Source organism: Macrosteles quadrilineatus, unplaced genomic scaffold, assembly GCF_028750875.1.
Source record: "Macrosteles quadrilineatus isolate MER2022 unplaced genomic scaffold, UCM_ALF_1.0 Scaffold_9__3_contigs__length_116548681, whole genome shotgun sequence".
NCBI lineage: Eukaryota > Metazoa > Arthropoda > Insecta > Hemiptera > Cicadellidae > Macrosteles > Macrosteles quadrilineatus.
In genome coordinates, this window is record NW_026542602.1 from 29,584,044 (window position 1) to 29,605,411 (window position 21,368).

Here is a 21,368-nt window from a genome sequence, read left to right on the forward strand (position 1 = left end):
GCATGACGTGTCGTCCGCCGCCCCACCTGAGAGATCCAAATAATATCAATTCCCTTCTAGAGATGACAACCCCAGAAAGATCTTCAAGCAGCACAGCACCAGCCTGCTACGCTGCGACCGCTCTCCCGAGTTCATGGACAGGGAGGGGGTAGGTGATTTTAGTGGGTATACTACAGTGCAACCTGTAGAAGTCCCACACTCCCCCGGCACGTCGGGCACTCCAGGAGGTGCGTGGCGCATTCCACCTACTAATAAACAAATGGTTGAATAAGTTAAATCAAATCAATACCACTTTATCATCTAATAGAGACTAGAATCTAAATTCTGAGCAAAAAAATTGAACATGACTTTCTTTTAAGGAATCCGCCACATTGGAATTAATAGTGTTGTAAAGAGGAGAATATCAATTCTGAAATAAAGATTAAAAGCTGCTCAAGTATTTGACCACTAATCAGTCTCTAAAATCTAAAACCTAAAGAGGATGTGTTGATATAGACTACAAAATATCTTATTAAAAAATGTATCCCTGCGTTAACGAAAAGATAGTGACGACATAAATTGTACATTTGCATAGAATATAGCAGACCCGCAATATAGGTTCTAGAGTTAACCGCACGCACATGGTTGTGCGAAGTGTACATGCCTCAGGAGGGAACACAATGGGATGCGCTGGTGCTGAGGAGGAACCGCTCGGTTCACTGTCACCTACCGTAGAGGCTGTCTCCCAGTACAGGTTCCAGAGTAACCACATGCACACCTATGTGTGAAGTGTACATCCCTCAGGAGGGAACACAATGGGATGCGCTGGTGCTGAGGAGGAACCGCTCGGTTCACTGTCACCTACCGTAGAGACTGTCTCCCAGTACAGGATCCTGAGTAACCACATGCACACCTATGTGTGAAGTGTACATCCCTCAGGAGGGAAGACAAAGGGATGTGCTTGGATTGAGGTGGCATCGCTCAGTTCACTCTCGCCAACCGTAGAGGCAGTCATTAAGTACAGGACCCTGAGTGATCGCATGCGCATCATTGTGCGAAGTGTACATGCCTCAGGAGGGAACACAATGGGATGTACTGGAGTTGAGGAGGCATCGTTCAGTTTACTCTCGCCAACCGTAGAGGCAGTCACTCAGTACAGGACCCTGAGTGATCGCATGCGCATCATTGTGCGAAGTGTACATGCCTCAGGAGGGAACACAATGGGATGTACTGGAGTTGAGGAGGCACCGGTCAGTTTACTGTCACCAAACGTAGAGGCAGGCACCCAGTCAGTACAGGACCGAGGACCCTGAGTAACCGCGAGTTCATTGTTGTGCAAAGTGTAGCCTACATCCTTCAGGATGGAGCACAATGGGCTATCCTGGAGTTGAGGAAATATAAAGGCGTTCACCGGCAATGATGTACAGTAGAACTTTGCGTTTCAGACTGGCAAAAAATTACCATTTTTCTTTAAATACTTTTAAACTAATTTCATGCACTTTAATTGTCTTCAAGTATCTTTATTTAGTTCATTATGAGTTGATCAAGAGAGCCAGGGATATTTTTACATAAATCCATTCCAAACTACCAGTCTTTAGAAAGTTTTCCTGATAGTAGCAATCTTCCTTTTGCCGAAATACTGTGTCAATTTTCGCTTGTTTATTCTTTTGTTTTATTGTGTTTGATAGCTAATATTAGCCAGTACTTAATAAATAAGAAAATCTTGCACATAAAAAGGTTGTAGGTATATTCAAACAAATCTAAACCTAAAATAAAAAAAAAAACTTATAGGTTTAATCCAAACGTATGCACAGTTCCAATCTTTGTTTCTGTATAAGTTCCCCAAGATGACACAGATGTTTAACTCTGGATCGAACTAGACTATGAATGAAAACCGAAATCCAACGTAGGCCTACACATTTCCATATCACATTATTCAGTAATACAACACATGGACATCCTCGTACTTCCTACTCGCTACAGAGGGCCGCGCTAAATGTAATAAAACGAGCCGAGGTGGAATGTGGTTTCGGCGTGTCTATGAACGTATGCCTCTCGCTCGCTCCCACGGCTCCTATATCTCCCCTCTCTGTCGCTCGGTCGCGCGCATGCGCACGACTCTCTACTAGCCAGTGCGCAGACGTACGCCAAGCGCGTGTCCAATCAGCTGGTCGTGCGCTACCCGCTCCCACGGCTCAATAATATCGTCCCACTTATTTTATGCGGATCGTGCTCAATTATTCACCTCGTCTGGGCGGATACTTGCTTCTTCATGATAGTTACTAGAAGACGCGGGAAGTTAGATAATGTTGTAGCAATAATTGTGTTACAACAATATTTCTCTACGTGAAATTATTTATGAAAAGAAAAGAATTTAAGTAATTAATTCATTGTCCGATTTGAGACTTTTTTTGTATTTATGTTTTAATATTCTGTGTAAAATGAAAGGTCTTACTTCGTAGATTTTTTCTGGGTTACGACTAAGTAACCCTCTCATCGGGGTACTTGTTGTTGGTGCTCATCTGTTTCGCCTCTCAGCGGCCCATTCCCCTCTTATGCTTTCAACTTTCAAAATTCCCAATGTAATGAGATCATTTCTTATTTTTGTCAACACTCTGCCAGCTCATTTAGCTTGCGAAAAAGCGTTACCGTTTTGTGTACATCGATTTGGTTATGGGTCAATATTAATATGTGTTTGTTAAATAAACTAATGTGGGTAAAGTTAGATTTCAAGCAGTAAGTAGCTAGATTCGTTGACATAATTGTCGATTATGTTTAGTGAACCAGAGAATGATGGATGTAACCACCAACATTTAAATTTTACTGTATCGTATAATACGTAGATATACAACTTTATCAAACTCAGGAGGGGACAGGCTAAGTAAAATTATGAAAAAACCTCAATGATCTAATTCTAAATGAAAATGTTGGGGCGGAGGGTTGAATTTCAGAAGATGTTTTGTGTAACTTGAAAACTAAGTTAGGTTAGGTTAGGTTAGGTTAGAATTATAGAACGCTCTTATGGGTGCCGTGTATTTATTCTCAATTCATAAGCATCGAATAACTCATTATCGTCAAATGTAGTATAAATAGTTGTAAACATGCTTCTACCTTTGACTATCCAATGGTCAATGCTTCTACTTAACAATTCATCGTAAAAGTTCATAAACATTAAGTAATTATTTTTGACAGTCAAACATTAGTAATTATTGATTAGGCCTATAATCCAACATAAACTATAACAACCACCTAACCAAGTTAATTTCGAACGGTAACTGTTTATTAATTTACAGCATTAAATGTAGATTATATAAAAAAAAACACGAAATACAATTCAAAATTTAATTAAGATATTATCCGATAAAAGTGCAAGGCAGAAATTGACACCAAGCACAAATACATCCAGCATCATTACACCCCAGTTTTGCTGTAGCCCCAACTACCACGTACAACTGTACAAGTACACAATTCATCGGTACTTGTACCAGGTATCCAACCCGGGGGTTTGAGTTGAATGTTGAATCACAAACGAGATCCTCATGAGGGCGTTGAAATACAGCGCGCATTAATGCTCAACTTTACGACCTTGCATAAAAGAAAAGACAAGCGGAGCTGCATGAGACAAACACACGCACGGCTAATTTACCTCAGTGATTATTTAAAGAGCTAAATCAACAAGTGTTCGTGTGGCGATGGGATTGCCTGAGTGGAATTAATTTGAGCTTATACGACCACCTGATTAAGGCTTTCTATAAATTAAGTCACGTTTTGCTTTCTGATTCCCCTCTACCCGGTTCTTCCACGGTCACGATGAATACCAAGTTCTGTTGGGTAGGGTCAGGTTATGATAGACCTCTCTGACACGGAATGTTTATGAGTATATCCCTGAAATGAAAACGTAGTAATAATAAAATTAACGTTTATACTTTAGGTGATATCCTACTACTACTACTACTCACCATGATGGTATTATGGTTTACCAGATTGCCGTTGAATATTGAAGATGGTGTAAATACTTGCTTATGGTAATAGCTTAGTAACTAGTTTTGGTACGGTACCTAATACATACCATCACTGTACCTGGACATGTTTCTATTTTAGTCCGATTGTGTATGTCCAATGTCCATCTACAGCCTGAAGATGAAACCACAGACGAGGGAATAAGTAAAACATTCCGATTCCTTTGTCTATGATGAAACAGATTATGTGCCGAAACTAGATACTAGGTGCAATTGAAAAGTACCATAAGCTGTATTTAACCAGTTTTAGTACTTACTATTTTAGATTTGATTGTTTAATCGAAGTTCTTCAGAATTCCCACAATATTCAGTTACACAGAAGTTTTACGACATTTCGGGATCTGTAATCTGATCCAATCTTTGAATGGGAAAGGAACCATATACGTACACAAATCGGGCAGAACCGAGATCACACGCAAAATAAAAATAACAAATGTTTAGAGTACAAACATTTTAGAAAAGGAAACAACTAATAAAAAGCGGGATATCAGATATAAGATAAATTAGATCTTTTCGACTCAACAAACGATCATACGTCAAGTACTTACAAATAGTAAAAAAAAATAATCGCAAATGAAAAAAACTAATTTTTACACCAATGTAGGCTACTATCATGTATACAATTACTATAATGAAAATATTCCCCTAAAAGAACACACCTCTCACTTACCTTCTTCCAGTCATCAGTTGAAGAACGTGTATGTATTAAGCAAAATCTCCCACTTCATATCAGTAAAGGTATCTCAGATTAAAATCTCGTCTAATTTACAACAAAAACACCAAACTTAGATTTATCCTCCATGATTGAGGAGTAACGAAATTGAATCCTCGGCATTCCCTAAAAGAAAATTTGTTGGGCCGTTACAAGCTATAACGGATGCTGTTATAAGATATTTTATGAATATCAAAAGATCAATATCCATAGTGTAATTTCGGTTACGGCTTGTAGTAGATCGATTCCCGAGATTGTTATATTAAACACCTTCCAATTTGACCGGCTGCGGCTGTTGATGGTCTTGTTAGAAGTTACTGTCGGAGCCGCTGGTAGCCGTGTCGTGATAATCGCACTGGTTTGTCATGGGATCTCTTGTAAGAAATTATACTCCGATGTCTCTAATTTGATACAACTCACAAAAATGTTCGGCAATTTACAACACAGCGCTTCGTCGCGGTAGAGAAATGATCCCGCTCATTGGTGTTCAGGAATGCAAGAAAGGCTAAGACTCTTTCTAAACCTTATGGAATGAAATTGGTGGTAATGAATAACTAAGACTTAAATTATTATGGTGAATAAAACACAAAAACAATTTGAGACATTCATTAGCAGTTCTAGTTCTTGGCACACAGGGAATAGTATTCGATTATGGTTACTGAGAAATACTTGGGGTTGTTAAATCTAAACAGCGATCAACTATCAGTTACGGCTGTCTTTAGCGATTTTTTCTATAGGGAAGTACGTAGCTATTACCGTAGATGGCACGGTAAGACCTAGGCCCGGGACCGATTTACTTTTTCATTTTGATGTCCCCAGAGGCCAAAAACACAATTCGTTCAAATTCTTATGTCGAACTATTTATGTTAATTTACCATTGTTTTAGTTTAGGCACTTCCTCAAAAAAGAAAGTTGTCGTGTTGTTCATATATACAGCAGGGTGGGGCAGGAAAGTATCCCTAATTTTGAAAATACATTAAAAAACAACCAAAAATGTTAGAACCAAACTTTTTATTGAGATTAAAAGGTTACATCTGGGAGTTTATTTTAATATAACTTAACTTGGTTTTAAACAGCATATTCTGCAAGTGGTGTCCCTAATCTTAAATGCATTGCTGTATTCTGGTTCTGGAGTTCATAATAACTTTGTGAAGCATTTGATGTGGAATGCGGCAAAATTCAAGGTGAATTGCATCCTTCAAGGTATCTAGGGTCTTCCCTTGAACTACCCTAGGCTTAGCATCACTCCAATAGAGCACATTCTGCTTATTTACCGCTCCAGAAATATGGAAGTGTGCCTCGTCACTAAACAAAACCCGAGCAGCATGAGGTAGTCCCGCAAGATTTCACATGCCTGCATTCGTTATAGCCAGTCCCGTTGTGTGAGTTCTTGAGCAACTACCCTCTTGTATAGATGGAGGTGTAGGTCCTCATGGAGAATACGAGGCACAGTACGACGACGCCAGCGCGGATGCATTCTTACAAGCAGAACTTTGATGAGACTGCAAAATCGATCTTCTGACAAGGTCAATGTTTTCAGGACACCGGACGGTTCTTTGAGCTCCAAATATCCTTCGCAATACACCCCCACATACATGAAAGTAATTCACCCACACCAAATTGGAACAGTTTTGCGACAGGCCACCCGATAACAAGTTCGCAGCCAACGCTAGCTGCACAGCAACAATAGACTGATTTTTGTAAAAAAAAATACATCTCGAGTGCAAAAGCACATTGCTCACTAGAAAAAGCTATGTCTACTACTGAAAGTGATATTCTTAGAAATTCCCAAAACAAAAGCTTCATTTGAGTCTAACTCCATTCCTCCAGCACACGCCCACTACTCACAGTGCCATCTTAAAAGTAGGGATATTTCCCTGCCCCACCCTGTATATATATATATATGTGTGTGTATTCTTATATATATATATATATGTGATCGCTATAACTTGAGTAATTTTTGTTCAGTATGATCGGACCATAGGAACAGGGTTTTACGGGGTTTTTGGGTAAAAACTGGGTTTTCTCATTTTTGACCCTCAAAACACAAATTTTCCCCATTTCTCTCTTGACCGTTTTAAAGAGTTTTGAGAGTTTTAAAAAACAAATAATTTAGTATATGAAAGTGTTTTTGTACGGTTATTGGAAACGGAGAAAATTCAAACAATTTAAAATTTAAAATTCCCATGTTATTCTTATGGAAAATATTGTAAAATCTTTTAGTTTACTTGTTTATGGATGAATTTTGATCAAACTTGGAAAATTTATTTATCTTATATAATTGATATTGCTATTGATATTTTACTAAAAAACGCACTTTATTAGTTTCATTGTAGCAGCAAATTTAGGTACTCGCCAAACCTAATGTTATTTAAATAGATTTAATTTAATTGAAAATCAATTCAGACAAATGGAAATTCACTTAGTCGGCAGGTTTGCTGCGGCGGCGGCATTATTGTATTTTTATTGTAGTATTGGAAGGGCCTTCAGCTACCACTCTATAATTAATGTTAACACTTTTACCATTTCTATAAGAAGTTTTTTTCACTTTCAGAAACAGATTTAAACTTATTTCCATACTCTCTTGGGAGTATAAAAATAGAAAGTGCCATTCAAACCATTTTTGTCATATCCCTAATGTTTCCATGTTTTTAGATTTTATCAAATGTTCCTAATGTCTTACCCAACACTTTCAGAGGTATGAAAAAAAGTTTGATTTGTCATCAACAAAATACGATACAATATTCGGTATTCACGCCACAACAATCGATAGTCAACACAATTTTGGATTTAAGGAGGGAGATGGGAACCAAAACATCTGAGCTACTACGTAACATCTACAAAATTCTTGTGGTCACTGAGGGTTCATTCAGATATCACCAAGACAAAAACATCTGCGGTAGCAAGGTTGGTGCGGTAGATGGGAGCGCCCAGTCGATGTTTTCACCCAGAGCAGTAGACGGCACGAGCGGTGGGACCCGCGACTTGGAGTAGTTCTCACGGCCCTCGCCGCAGACGTGATGTCTTCCCACTCACAGGTGGCGACGAGTCGCTCCTTTTCCGATTTCCCGATGGTTTTCCGTTCCGCTCGTGCCTTCGCCCGTGTCTCCGTGCCACTGTCTCGGTGGCGCTCCCGACCACAGCAGCTATACCGTGTACTGTGACAGTGACAGCTACCGCCTACCGCACCCACGCGCTTCACCGCCTGCCAAGTATGGTGACATGAAGAAGTCTTTTGAATTATTTTACATGAATAAGTTGTTCTATAAAAATTTATAAAAACACATAGCCAAAACCTATGCTAAACAATAAGTTTGATCTTGTTCAAAGACGTGATAGAATTTTTATTACTTTTGGTAATACAGTGGAACGGCAGAACCTTGATAACAAGATTCTCATGGGGATTATAAAATAAGACTTGTTATCTAGGTTGTCTTCTTATTGAGGTTTGCAATAAGATGTGATTGGGGGTAAAATATATTATAGGTTATTAAAAACTTACACTTGTTATCAAGGGTGACTTGTTATCGAGGGTCTTCTTATCGACGTTCCCCTGTATTTAATTATCTACTGTATATGTTTATTTCATCTCTACACAACATAAGCTAACAGTTTACCGAATCATTGGAACAGACACAACTAGTAGCCTAGGCCTGGGTAAACTTCAACTTCAAATTCCATGGTTTTATGCGAGTCTATGGATTTACTTTATTAATACCTCCCTTTTCGACCCTTTTAAGTTCCTTTCTAAAAATGTATGTACAGATAACCGCATTATCTGTCCGCTCTATAGCACACAGTTTATGGCCATATTTTGGAATCAGAACCATTTCAAACTATTTATGTTAATTTACCATTGTTTTAGTGTAGGCACTTCCCGGAAAAAGAAGTTCTCCTAACCTGTGATTTATATCATATCCCTATTTTCTTGTTGAACCACATAAGAATTAACAACTGAAGACTGAAGGTGGGCTCTAAATCACCGAGTATTCTAACATAGCTGAAAGTTATCAGTTATTGGCACTTGACAGGATTTGAACCCGAATCCGCAGGACGGAAACCCACGCTCCAAACAAGCACTCCCCTAGCAAGGATCTTCTAGGTTAAACACACATCTTTACAAACTGCAAGATTCTAATAAGAAACAAATCTACAAACCTGCAGTGTTCACAACTACGCAGTGCAGTGTTTCCACTCTAGATGTTGGTATGAATTTTTCTAAGTGAAACCAATAAAAATAAATTCTACGTAAATTTTTTTTAGTTTAAAACTCTCGTCTCCCAATAGCAGCAAAAACGTTTGGGTGGACCCAAACTTGTCCCTGGGCCGTCCCACACAAGGATATTACCGCACCAATTACACGTGTAAGTTATAGAGCGAGGTCGCAGCGTCCTGCCTATTTATGGAGTTATTATAACAGAAAATTACACAGGGCCGAGTGTTAGGTGTTAATGGGACCACACGCCTTGCGAGCGTGACCGATTGAAAAATTGGGGAATTATCTCCCGTCCATTCATCCCCGAACTACAATTGCTCCGGTTTCGGAATCATGGTAATCTTGGAACTTCGAGTCAAATCCTGTTGATATCTTCATTTGTTTCCAGTGATAAGTTAGTATTTAGCTAACTATTGAGGGAGTTTTGCATCAGAGGTGATAATTTGCGGTACATCTAGTGTATGTTGACATTTATGTGGATTTTTCGTGATTGTAATTTTTTAGAGCGTTTAAGGACACACAAAGTAGCCCAAACCCCAATTTAATTATCTTTGTGTTTTGTTAGGTTAGAAAAATTAATTAGTGGAGTACTAGCAATCAACATTGTTTACTGTACTTACGTATAGATGTTAGTGAAGGTTTAACATTTCTGAAGCTTCCTAGGTATCTTAGAAAAAGCTTATGGGATGAAGAGCTTTGAAAATAAGGCCCCAACGCCTGAACACAGAAAGTGAAATAAAGATATAATACATTCAGCTCTTCTTAACCTCTCACTATTTTATTGTGTAATTTCCTTTGGTGTTCAAACCAGTGGCATTTTGAAAGAAGACACTCAGTTGAGTTAAAACCCTATCCCATCAAATCTTTTTAGATAAGCCTTGGATCAAAACCATTTCAATGTCCCATGTAAACAATTGGGAACACTTGGCGCGTTCCCATGAGTACCGGTACTGTAGTATGCACAGTGAGTAAGGAAAGTAAGTTTAAAGAACGGTTCTTTACCAAGAGTACCATATTCCCCATGATGACGTGTATACAAATAAAATACCCATCTAGAACCAAGCATGTTTCATCCTGCCACATGTTGCAGACTCAGAATCATCAGAACACGTGTTGAGTGTGAGTCGTTACCTGTGCGCGCTCGAGTGTGAGAGTGGATGATGGATGGATGTTGGATGTTGGATGTTGGACGTTGGATGGATGCGGTACAAGTGCACGTTACTCAAACACCGCTAACGACACACAACCCCGCCCACCGCTACCGACCACCGCCAGATTACAGGCCAGACCTCATTATAACACGTGGGCCGCGGCGCTATGCATAGTGATGTACATTAATACGGCTCTGCTCATCACTGGACCACTGGACCTTGGAGTTGAGAGGTCTATTGATGTGTGATCCACTCATCTGCCGCTGGAACAATGGACCCCTGGAGAGGTGCTCTGTGTACAACGCCGACACTGGAACACTGGAAGCGCGGGCTAGAGATCTCGCAGCGATTCAAATAAAATAAACTTTCGATCAGTTGGTAGCCTTACCTAAGCTTCGCATGACCACAGAATAGAAACATTCCTTGTAGCTACTTGAGATCACCATAGATAGATGTTCCTGAAGAGGGTGGATAAATATAATTTGCAAAACATATGTACATGAATAGAGTAAATTAAACACAACAATTATAACGCTTAGCCTCTAATGTTGGCTTTATAGTAAAAGCAAACCTCTTATTCCCTTGTAAATTCTGAAACATGTTTTTATGGGCTTGGCTTTCGTTAGGATTGTTTCTTGCAGTAGACACGTATATTGTTTTCAACAAATCGGTTCATCAAAGACATCACAAGAAATATATGATTGTAAAATGTCAGAGGGACTTCTCATCAAATATAAAATCTGACGCAGGTTTTGATGACCTATAACTCTTGAGGGTAATAATGGCCGTCAAACGCATCTCTTCAATTTTAAGTTAGCTTTTTACTATATGATTTCTTTTGGTTATGTCACAAGAGGACAAGCAATAGTTTACAAATCGATTGTTACGCATTGTTCAAATACCTCTAAGGTCGATAAGAAGAAACAAATATACAATTAAACAAAAAGCCTACACAAAATGTAAACCTAACAGAAATATGCCGTAAAATTCTCCTCGAAAGTTCGATAAGAGTGATGAAAAGCAATGCATGCATCTGTAGAACGGTCCCGACAAACACGAGAAACTATTTTTATCGCACAGAAAGTACCGCCGTGGAAACGCGGTTCATAAACAATATTTATCGAAGCATTGAAACGTGACAATCGCCACGACAAGTGTCGGGCGTTCCCAGAAGACTGATAAGAGTCAAGTGTAGTGATAAGGCGCGGTCAAGGTCACATGTTGCCGCCACGTGCCGGTCACACCCCTCAGTCAGCTGATAGCACAGATGATTCATGCGCTGCCCCGGAACAGTACAGTAGTTGCATATCACCTGAGGACCATTGATTATTTAATCTACTGCATATAGGAGTGAAATTGCTTTTAAATGGTATTACTGGTTAACGTCTAAAAGAAGGCATGCAATTTAGATTGTGCCTCTTAAAAAACTTAAAACTAGTCTAAGAAACTAATAAACTACATTAATTCCTTCCCCTGAACCACAGAAAACGTACTACTAGTACGTTTTCTGTGCCTGAACCCACGTCGAGGTCACGCATATTATCACAAAACGGACCAGATGCATAGGATGTGCATGATTGTGCGTTTTTCATAGATTGAGCCTTTTTTTTAAGATATTATATGGCAATTTTGACAGTCTGATTCGAAGTATAATGTGTGAAGTGATTCGAGTTACAATTCACAATTCACTTGCGTTAGGGACTGTAAATGTGCACGAAGTTTGTTTGACAATTATATGGTGATCGATTTCAATTGGAGATATTCAAGGTTTGAAGTTATCGTGTTTCCTCCTCACTAGAGTTTGGAGGTATACACAGGAGAACTGGAAAGAAGAATATTCAAAATCCTAAAATCCAGTAATAGGAATAAACAATTCTATTAATAAACCACTCACTCAACTATCTTCTTTAAATAAAGAACTGACGTACTATTGTTCCTTCTTCTCTAGTTGTTTAAAATTGTCATTCACCTCTGTATTTGCTAAGCAACTTTTTCTTGGACGTTGACGGCTTGACGCATTTGACTGTTCACTGGACACTGGACAGGCCCAGTTAAATGACGTCACTAGAGCCACACCCGCGGACGTACCGGAGCGCATGAAAAGAGCCCAAAATTTTAATCCCGAAAAAGGTTCACTAATCTTAAGCATGGAAAGAGCCCGGGTCTCCACAGGTACCTGAGGAGGAGGAAGCTGACTATAAATTGTGTGTGTATATATAGTAGTGTTTTAGTAAATAGTGTTGTGTTTGGTTGGGTTAGGTTAGGTTAAGTTAGGTTAGGTTAGGTTGGGTTAGGTTGGGTTAGGTTGGGTTAGGTTAGGTTAGGTTAGGTTAGGTAAACAGACTATATCTTAGTAATGTAAATATCTTTGAATAATATATATTTTATTAATGTATCTTTTAAAAGTGTATCTTTTAATATTGTAAATAATTTCATGTAATTCAACTGTGTTATTTGTTCTTTATATTTTGAAGACCCGTTGTGAAAGTTCTAAAAAGAGACCGGGCTCTTTTCGCACCATCCTGGTTGGGACCTTGGAGGTCCGGGCGCTTTTCAAGCGTCTGCCTGAGTTTTTGGGCTCTTTTCATGTGCGCCCGGACGTACGGAGTGGCCAGTTCCTGTAGGATAATTATCAACTGGTTGTCACTTCCTGTACCCTCTACACTCACCACTACACACGTCTGTCATCTGACTGAAACTCAGCTGATATGTTACAGATGAGTGACAGGAAGATGAAATTACAGAATGTATAACCAGAACTATTATACGATAGTTACGTGATCATCAAGAGACTGTGGCGGAATTGTGACATGAAAAATGGATGTTACTTAATGCTAAATTCACTACAGAGAAGGGATGAAAAATTGTGGATGAGACTTACTTTAATGTAACACACTCGGATTTTTAGTTCACGTAAAATCTTATAGTACTTGCTGTGTTTACTTGTTATTCCTGTGAAAAAGTTATTTTACCTCTCATTGTCCTGACCATAACACTTTTGTTGATTGACTGTCCTGTCTCAATGATGGGTCCAGGCAAGCCATGGTCAATGGAGAATGTGAGTGATAGTTTCTCCATGGTCAGTTTTATCAACAGCTTCCAAGGTATAGGTTTAGTTTTTTTCTCATTTACCCTTTTCATATAAATACCATTATCTTTGGAAAAGAACTCCCGAGGTGGTTTAAGATATCTCTTTTCTTAAATCTCATAGCCATAATTAGGCCTATATTTCACTTTCAAGGTGTCTCGGTACATGATTTCCACGCGTATCCTTCTCATACCATAATTATCCGTTTAAAGCGGATCTGTAATCAGTTAGGGCTATTAATAAATCGCATATTTACAATTCCCCTGCGAGGTACTTGACATCCTTGTCCTACTTGCCGCGTCTCTCGCCAGTTTTGGAGCCCAGACTCCAGCTCCAGACACTCGCTTGGACCTGTTGACTTTTTGTATCCATAATTAACCAAGACAACTTTCAGCAGGTGATTTATCGAGCTCAGCGTAATCTTTGGATCTGGTTACATTTTCCTGCAAACGTGCTCGAATTATTTAAACCCACGAAAATGAACGACACCCCATTTGAATTAATTGGCGAAATTATATGCCAGATCTGGGCTAGGATACTTTGGAAAAGATCGATCATCTATACATAAATAAATGTTAATACATCGCTAGTGTACGCTTAAAGGGCATACTTCATGTGCTTTATTGGAATATATTATGATTGTGTTAAAATGTACTCTTGTATTAAGGTAGGCTACTTATAATATTTTTAATTGAAATGGGTACGCTAATAGAAAGCCATGAACTGTAGGAAGCTTAAGGTAGCTAAAGGCATTTAATTTTTGTACGTGTCGAGTAAATAGACGAGTTAGCATAGGGTTTTTACTAACTGTGGTCGAGCGGAGATAGTCCAGGATATACAGGGTGATCAACTCAAGGAGGCCACCATTGGGATATCGAAAACGGTAAGAATTAGAGAAAACTTTAAATGGGGCACATTCCTTTATTTTTTGTGGCAGTTAAAAATATGATTTTATTTTTTCAAAATTCAGCCGCCATTTTCCAAAATGGCGGCCAACTTTGAAATTTCTTATGGAACACCCTATATTTTATCATGTTTTCGGATAGAACAGGCAATTTAAAAACTTTTTTATTCTTGTCATTTTTTCGATAAACCCACTCGTTTAGGAGTTACAGCCTATGGAAAAATGACTTCCGGTGTACATTTTACATCATGTAGCTCCTAAACAAGTAGGTTTATAGCGAAAATTCGAAAAGTAAATAAGTCAAATAAGTCTTAAAACTGCATCCACATTCCAAAAAGACCATAAAATACACAGTTTTCCACTTTTCCAGTTTGCCGCCATTTTGGAAAATGGCCGCTATTTTTAAAATAATAGAATTAATAGTTTTAACGAATTTTATGATCTTTTTGGAATGTGGATGCAGTTTTAAGACTTATTTGACTTATATACTTTTCGAATTTTCGCTATAAACCTACTTGTTTAGGAGCTACATGATGTAAAATGTACACCGGAAGTCATTTTTCCATAGGCTGTAACTCCTAAACGAGTGGGTTTATCGAAAAAATGACAAGAATAAAAAAGTTTTTAAATTGCCTGTTCTATCCGAAAACATGATAAAATATAGGGTGTTCCATAAGAAATTTCAAAGTTGGCCACCATTTTGGAAAATGGCGGCTGAATTTCGTAAAAATAAAATCATATTTTTAACTGCCACAAAAAATAAAGGAATGTACCCCATTTAAAGTTTTCTCTAATTCTTACCGTTTCCGATATCCCAATGGTGGCCTCCTTGAGTTGATCACCCTGTATATTACAAGAAGACAAATTTGTAGACTCATAAAAATACAGTTATTTCCTATAAAAATCAGTCATATTGAACTTTCTTTCCTTTAACCTCTGCCTCCTCCCACGCCGCCTAAAACTCGTTTCGGTGCCTTTTTGATGTTCAGGGACTGATGGATAACGCGTTCGCAGGTCCTAAAATAACTCACCCTTTACCAGGCTGAAGAAAGAGGCGGGCAAAAAACTAGAGGCAACCCTCTCTTAATTGGGGCACCTCATTAAGCAAAGGCTGATAATGAAGGGTGCAAGGTGTCTGCCAAGGAATAGAATACCCTAGGAATTCTTTAATTGCACTGTTTGCTCAATAGACTATTAATTGTCCGTAGGTAGCCCGTAGCGAAGGGTTAATTTATCTGCAGCGGCTATCACCTGCTGCATCCCTTGTCTTTCACGTGCTTTATCTTTTATCTCGACGATTTTAATGATACCGCTACAGGGAAATTAAGATTTGCCTAAGTGATTTTAGTTGTAGGGTCGTTGAGATTACGGGTTGTCCGCTGCAACTGTTCCTAGTTCCTCTTCCATCGTCCGCTGTCTGCTCTAATCGGTCTGCTATTACTGTAGTTCGGGCTCCTTTGTTGTTTCGGCTCTAATCGGTTACGTGAGGGATTTGGCTAACCAGAGTCCACTTGTGTAGGTCAATTTCTAATAACACGTTTTTCTCTGGGGAGGTTTGTAGAGGAATCCAGGTTCCCAGTTTGAATTGATCCTTTGAACTTCATGGATTATTCAATGATTCGAATTCACATTATAATCACAAACATTCAAATAATTGAAACAATTTTTCCGAAACTTAAACAAAGCACTCAGTAGCAAATTACCTGAGTAGTAATTCAGTAATTCATAATTAATCTACCCGTATTAATAGTCAACTCTTATGTAAAAAATGTGTTCATACTAATAAGAAATACAATAAATTCTTGATTTTGAAATACTAACTATTTTTACAATTTTGTATTCAAACAATTTTAAAATGCAATTTTTCAAAATATTGCGTGTTATTCAGTTTTGTTTAATCACTTAGCATTTAAAACCGTTCAAGACCTTATCCACTCTCAAAAAGACATTAGGGCTACACGCTTCTTAGTTGTGTTATATGTAACATTGTTACATCATAAACTATGAAACAAGGATGAACTTGTGACAAAAACCATTATTTTTTATTGATAAACAATGTTTTTAACACCCATGCAACATCGCAATTCAGGAACCTCTGGAAACTATCTCCAATTCACTTCAAATCTTCAGAAGATTTCCTCAAACTACAATTTCCCCAAATCAACATATCTAACATGGGATGAGTTTGATCAGGCGGCGGCGGTGGTGCTTATCTCCAATCACAGACCACGCGGTGCACACTCGGGGTGCGGAACACTTTGTACCATGATTCGTTCCAATACTGACTCCTTATGTCGGCGATCCTTTGACTGCCCAGCGGGTGTTCTCCGTCCTTCCTTTGACCGAGCCGATGTCGTCGGGTGATACGTTAACGTTGACACATAAAACGTCACCGACATGTGGCAACTTGAAACAAAGATATGAATGAGTATTGTCACTATTTTCAGGTTACGTTGTCGAACTACAGGTGGGTTTGAACATTTTCCCTGTATATTTTGTTTTGGTTTAATGTTACAAAATAAGGAACGAATTTTGAAACACTCTTGAAGTCCCGATGCACTTTGAAGCGACCGTAAGATAATCTTATATTAGAACATACTGTAGATACATCATAGGTGTATTATTAAATCTCAAGGCCAATGTGTAAAAAATAACGTTCGAATGTACAATTCCAAGAACTTAAATTCCAAAAGAGCCAAATGTAATATCATTAAGATACGATAGCATCGTTTATTAAGTAAATGCTAATCTGAGAAGAGGATTTGATGAATGATTAATTCAAGTGGATTTAAAACTAAAATTAAAATCTAAATAATCTTAAATTTAAATTTTGGTTCTAAAATTTAAATTTAAATCTAAGATGAAGAAAACATTAGAGCTTGGTGGAGTTCCGATGCACGACCAACAAAAATTATTATGAAATGCCAGTTTTAACAACGTATTCAAATTCAACTTTACGTTTCAATCTCATACGCTTAAGCTATTAGCAATAGCATTGACTATACACAGAGTATAGGCCTACTTCCCATCCAATGAAAAATGTGAAGCCAAGAAAATAGATTAAATTCAGAATTCAGGTCCATCTCATTTAGAGGGTACTAGCATAGACTATAAGCAACACAAGTAGACTTCTCATCCCATTATAACTTTGAAAAATTTGAAGCTCCTTTTTCGTGTCTAGTTCCATGTCCGGTGACACTGGGTGCTAGTGTCGACGAAATTTTGTTTCTATTATTTTAGGGTTAATTACTTGATTTGCGCTTTACTGTTTGGTTTATATAAGTAGTGGACAAGTTATTTGTTTATGGTTAGATCGTATAATTTGGATAAATGAGGTTTTAAATTACCGAAATAACAAGAAACAAATTGTAAACAAAACACGACATCAACAGTACACTGTACAGAACTAACAATAAAATTGTCTTCAGTTGTTTCATACTAAGGGAGTACCTATGGTAGTGGCTGAAAAGTAACTTGCACCCCCCCCCCTCCTTAACTTTTCAACCATTTGAGATATTTGAAATCGGTTTGCGGCAACCTTCTTAGATATGAGGGGCTACAATAATTATGGTAAATTTTGAAAACTTTGCCCTTAGGGTAGCGGGGGTAGGGGGTAGCTCAAAATTTTCAAAGACACGTACTGAATAGTCGAGTTTGGTATCATTTTACAGGTCTTGACGAAACAAAACAATTGATATAAATAAACAATGAACATAAAGAAAATAGAAATCGGACCATTAATAACAAAATGGCAGCTAAAAATTATTAAGACAATGGTCATTAAAAGTAATTTTTAACTGCCATTTTGTTTTTAGTGATCCGATTTCAATTTTCTTTATGTTATTTTTTAGTTATGTCAAGACCTGTAAAATGATACCAAACTCAACCATACTTTCTGTTTGAAAATTTTAAGCTACCCCCTACTCCCGATACCCCTAAGGGCAAAGTTTTCAAAATATACCATAATTATTGTAGCCCCTCATATCTAAGAAGGTTGCCGCAAACTGATTTCGAATATCTCAAATGATTGAAAAGTTAAGGAGGGGGGGATGCAAGTTACTTTTAAGCCAGCCTGTATAAATTAAAATGTATGCCAACAGCTGATTGATATATCACCTGACAATACACATGACAATGCTGATTGATATTGTCATTAGTTGGTAAGACCATCTCAACAGATTGCACCAAATGTTTTTGCCTCAAATGTTTACTTTGGAAGTCTACTCTGTATATAGTCAATGCTGTTAGTCAGTGTCACTTGAAAGCTCTGGATCGTCCATAGACTGCCATGAACCGTTCTTGAAGCTTGAAGCATACTCAGACCTGCTGCGAGAGGGTTGTATATTTAATCTCCGACCATCCAATTCCCACAGTCCCGGATGTTTACGCAAGAGAGAGCCGGGACTCAGGCTCTGCATGCTAAGCAGCTTCAGACCTCCGCGGCAGAAACAATCTGAGAAGCGTGTGTCCAGAAGAGTTTTAATTACTGAGGTTCATTAAGTGGAGGGAGGACAGATGAGAGACGGGAGGTCAACTAAGGTTGTGACTATCAAATATCAGAGTGGCTCCAGCAAGTTGATAACTTGACGTCTACTAGAAGAGGGTGTATCGTATTCCTATTGAGTACATTTACGTTGTGGTGTAAAACTTACTCTAAAGTGATAAGTGATAAATCTCGCAGTGACGCTGCAGCTAGATGAACACTTGATGTCGGCTAGAAAAGGAAAGGTCTGCTGAGTAATGACTGAGTAGCTTACAGCGCATAATTTAGCTATAAAGCAAGAGGAGATGAATCACATTGTAGTGGCTCTGCAGCGTGTGGAAAATGTTACGTAAACTAGAAGAAGAAAGATCCTCTACTTACTGAATAGCGTATGGATCAAGTTGTATTCAAATTTCATAGTGCGCGCTGCAGCGAGTTTGATATTGACGACGACTTGAAAAGAAAAGGTAGATTGCGTGCTTACTGAGTATTTTACTTTGTAGCGTAAAAAGGCATAAAGATTTGTTCATAAGATAATTTATCTTTTCTACAGTTACCTGACAAAGTGGGCTTTCTTGTACTGATTATAGCTCACAATGTAGCTAATTGTTGTATTTATTTACTTGCCACACTAATTTTCCTTTGCAGCACTCCTTTTTTGCCGCACTCCAATATTCCAACCAAACAACACTAAAGAGTGTGTTTTTATTAGGTACGTAATACGTGTTCGCATGAAAATAAGTCGGCTACACCTAAAGATCCTACGACTTCAATCAGATGGTACAGTGTTTCCCATTTCGTTCAACCGTTCAACGCTTGGATTTTAGCTAACCTTAAAAGTGTTGTTTAGTGTTTACAAGACAAATTATTTCTATGCTTTATAGTAACTGTAGGAAACATATAATGTGTAACACGAGCGCAAAGGGCCTTTCCTACACTCGAAACTTCCACAATCGCCTGCGGCTCGGACGTAAACATTTCTCTCATGTGCAGCAAAGTGCCCCTTCGCACACTAGTTACACAAATAACTATTGTTATTTTGATATTTTTTGGCAATAAAGACTAATTTGTCAAAAGTAAAATGTTTGTTGATACCCTCTGAAGCTATCCCGTGCTGGAACACTTCTCGGTTACGCTTGATCTACTTCAACAGGCGGAACCCTATAAATAAGCACTACAGGATACCTCTTAGCTAGATCTTAACGATTCGCGGAATCGTCATGAAATCAATTTTAGCACCTTTCGAAACCAAACCAGGTGCACCACAAGGGCGGGTCCTTTGTGAGATTTTCCAAATCGGTTGACTTCCGTTGATAATCGGACACAAAACGCCCGCGCGGAGGAGAGGCGCGAGGGGCGTTTGCATCCCGAGGCTCATTCTCTTCAAACTCAAAAAGGCACGTTCCAAATTCCAAGACGCCTCTTGTCCGAAGTTCGGAGATTTCTCTACTCCTCCTACTACCACCACACTCTGCGGCATCGCTTGTTTAATTATGGATTTGTTAATTTAAATAGAATCGGTGATGCGACGTGGGAGGTGAGCTTTGGGCCCACCTGCTGAAAAATAAACCAGATTATTAGATTCTGTTAATGTTAGTAGTCAACCTGACCCTGGCTAGTGCTCTGTCGGTGGTCCCTGCAATTACTTGGACCCTAATAAAGAGGGTAAAGGTCGAATTGACGGCGGGGGTAATAAAAGGGTGAATGTTTGTTATTTCGGTTTTATTGACTTTAGTTTTCTTATGACACAAAGCCACCAGCACAAACGTATCTTTTGATGTACAAGGAAAACATGTAAACAAATTATGGTTAACTATTTCGTTTTATGATATTATGTATTTATCCTTGTCAACAACATGTACAGTTATAACTGTTCTTAAATCGAAATATTCAGTAATTCATCTATGAACAGTATCTTTTAGTCTCGCAATAGTTAAAATTAATATCGTTAATGACAAACTAAAATTAATTCAAATTAATGACAAGCATGCCATTACCAACCTATTGTCTACGAATTCACTTGACTCTATATGAACACAAAGTAAGCTATATACTCTACCACATACATAAGCTAAAAGAACATATAAATTCCTGGCTTTTAAGAATATAGACTAAGTAATGGTAAAAAACTATTCTAGCAATCAATGAATCAATGTAAAACATGCATGGCAATAATTGCCGTTATGTTGTAATTTTAAAACCTTCCACTAAATTTGGTAAAATATTGGATTAAAATGTGATTACGGATTATCTGTAATATTACAAGGTATTAAGTATTTCTGTCCATCAAGTTTTCCCCCGATGAATGCAAAAACTAATGGACCATACAGAACAGAGATGAATGAAATGAAATCTCACACAAGATCATGAACCCCTCCAACATGAATACTGCTCGCATCCATTAAAAATGCCCTCTGTCTACACCCCATGAAAATTTCTGGAGGTAATAGCAACTGGATACCTTGGCGACGAAAAGATAACCTTTACAAGTACTAGCTATTTCTTCGTTTCTTAAACTTAGCTGATTGAATACAATAAAACCAAAATATCCTTCCCTCTTTCTTGCTATTTCTCAGCCAGGAGTCAAGCCTCGCACCTCCCTCTCAGCTGTTATGTCCAAGAGGGGGTGTGTTGGGGCGGACACCTCGTCCATCATAGCTCGTCATTGATGGACCACAATGGTACACGAGCCTGGGGACACCTTTGTCCGATGTACGTGGAATTGTACTGGCCATGGACATATGTAAGGGAACGGGAGCGTCGTCAACTTCCTAGTGATCTATAGTGGCTACAGTATTGTAAAAGCGCGTTGCAGA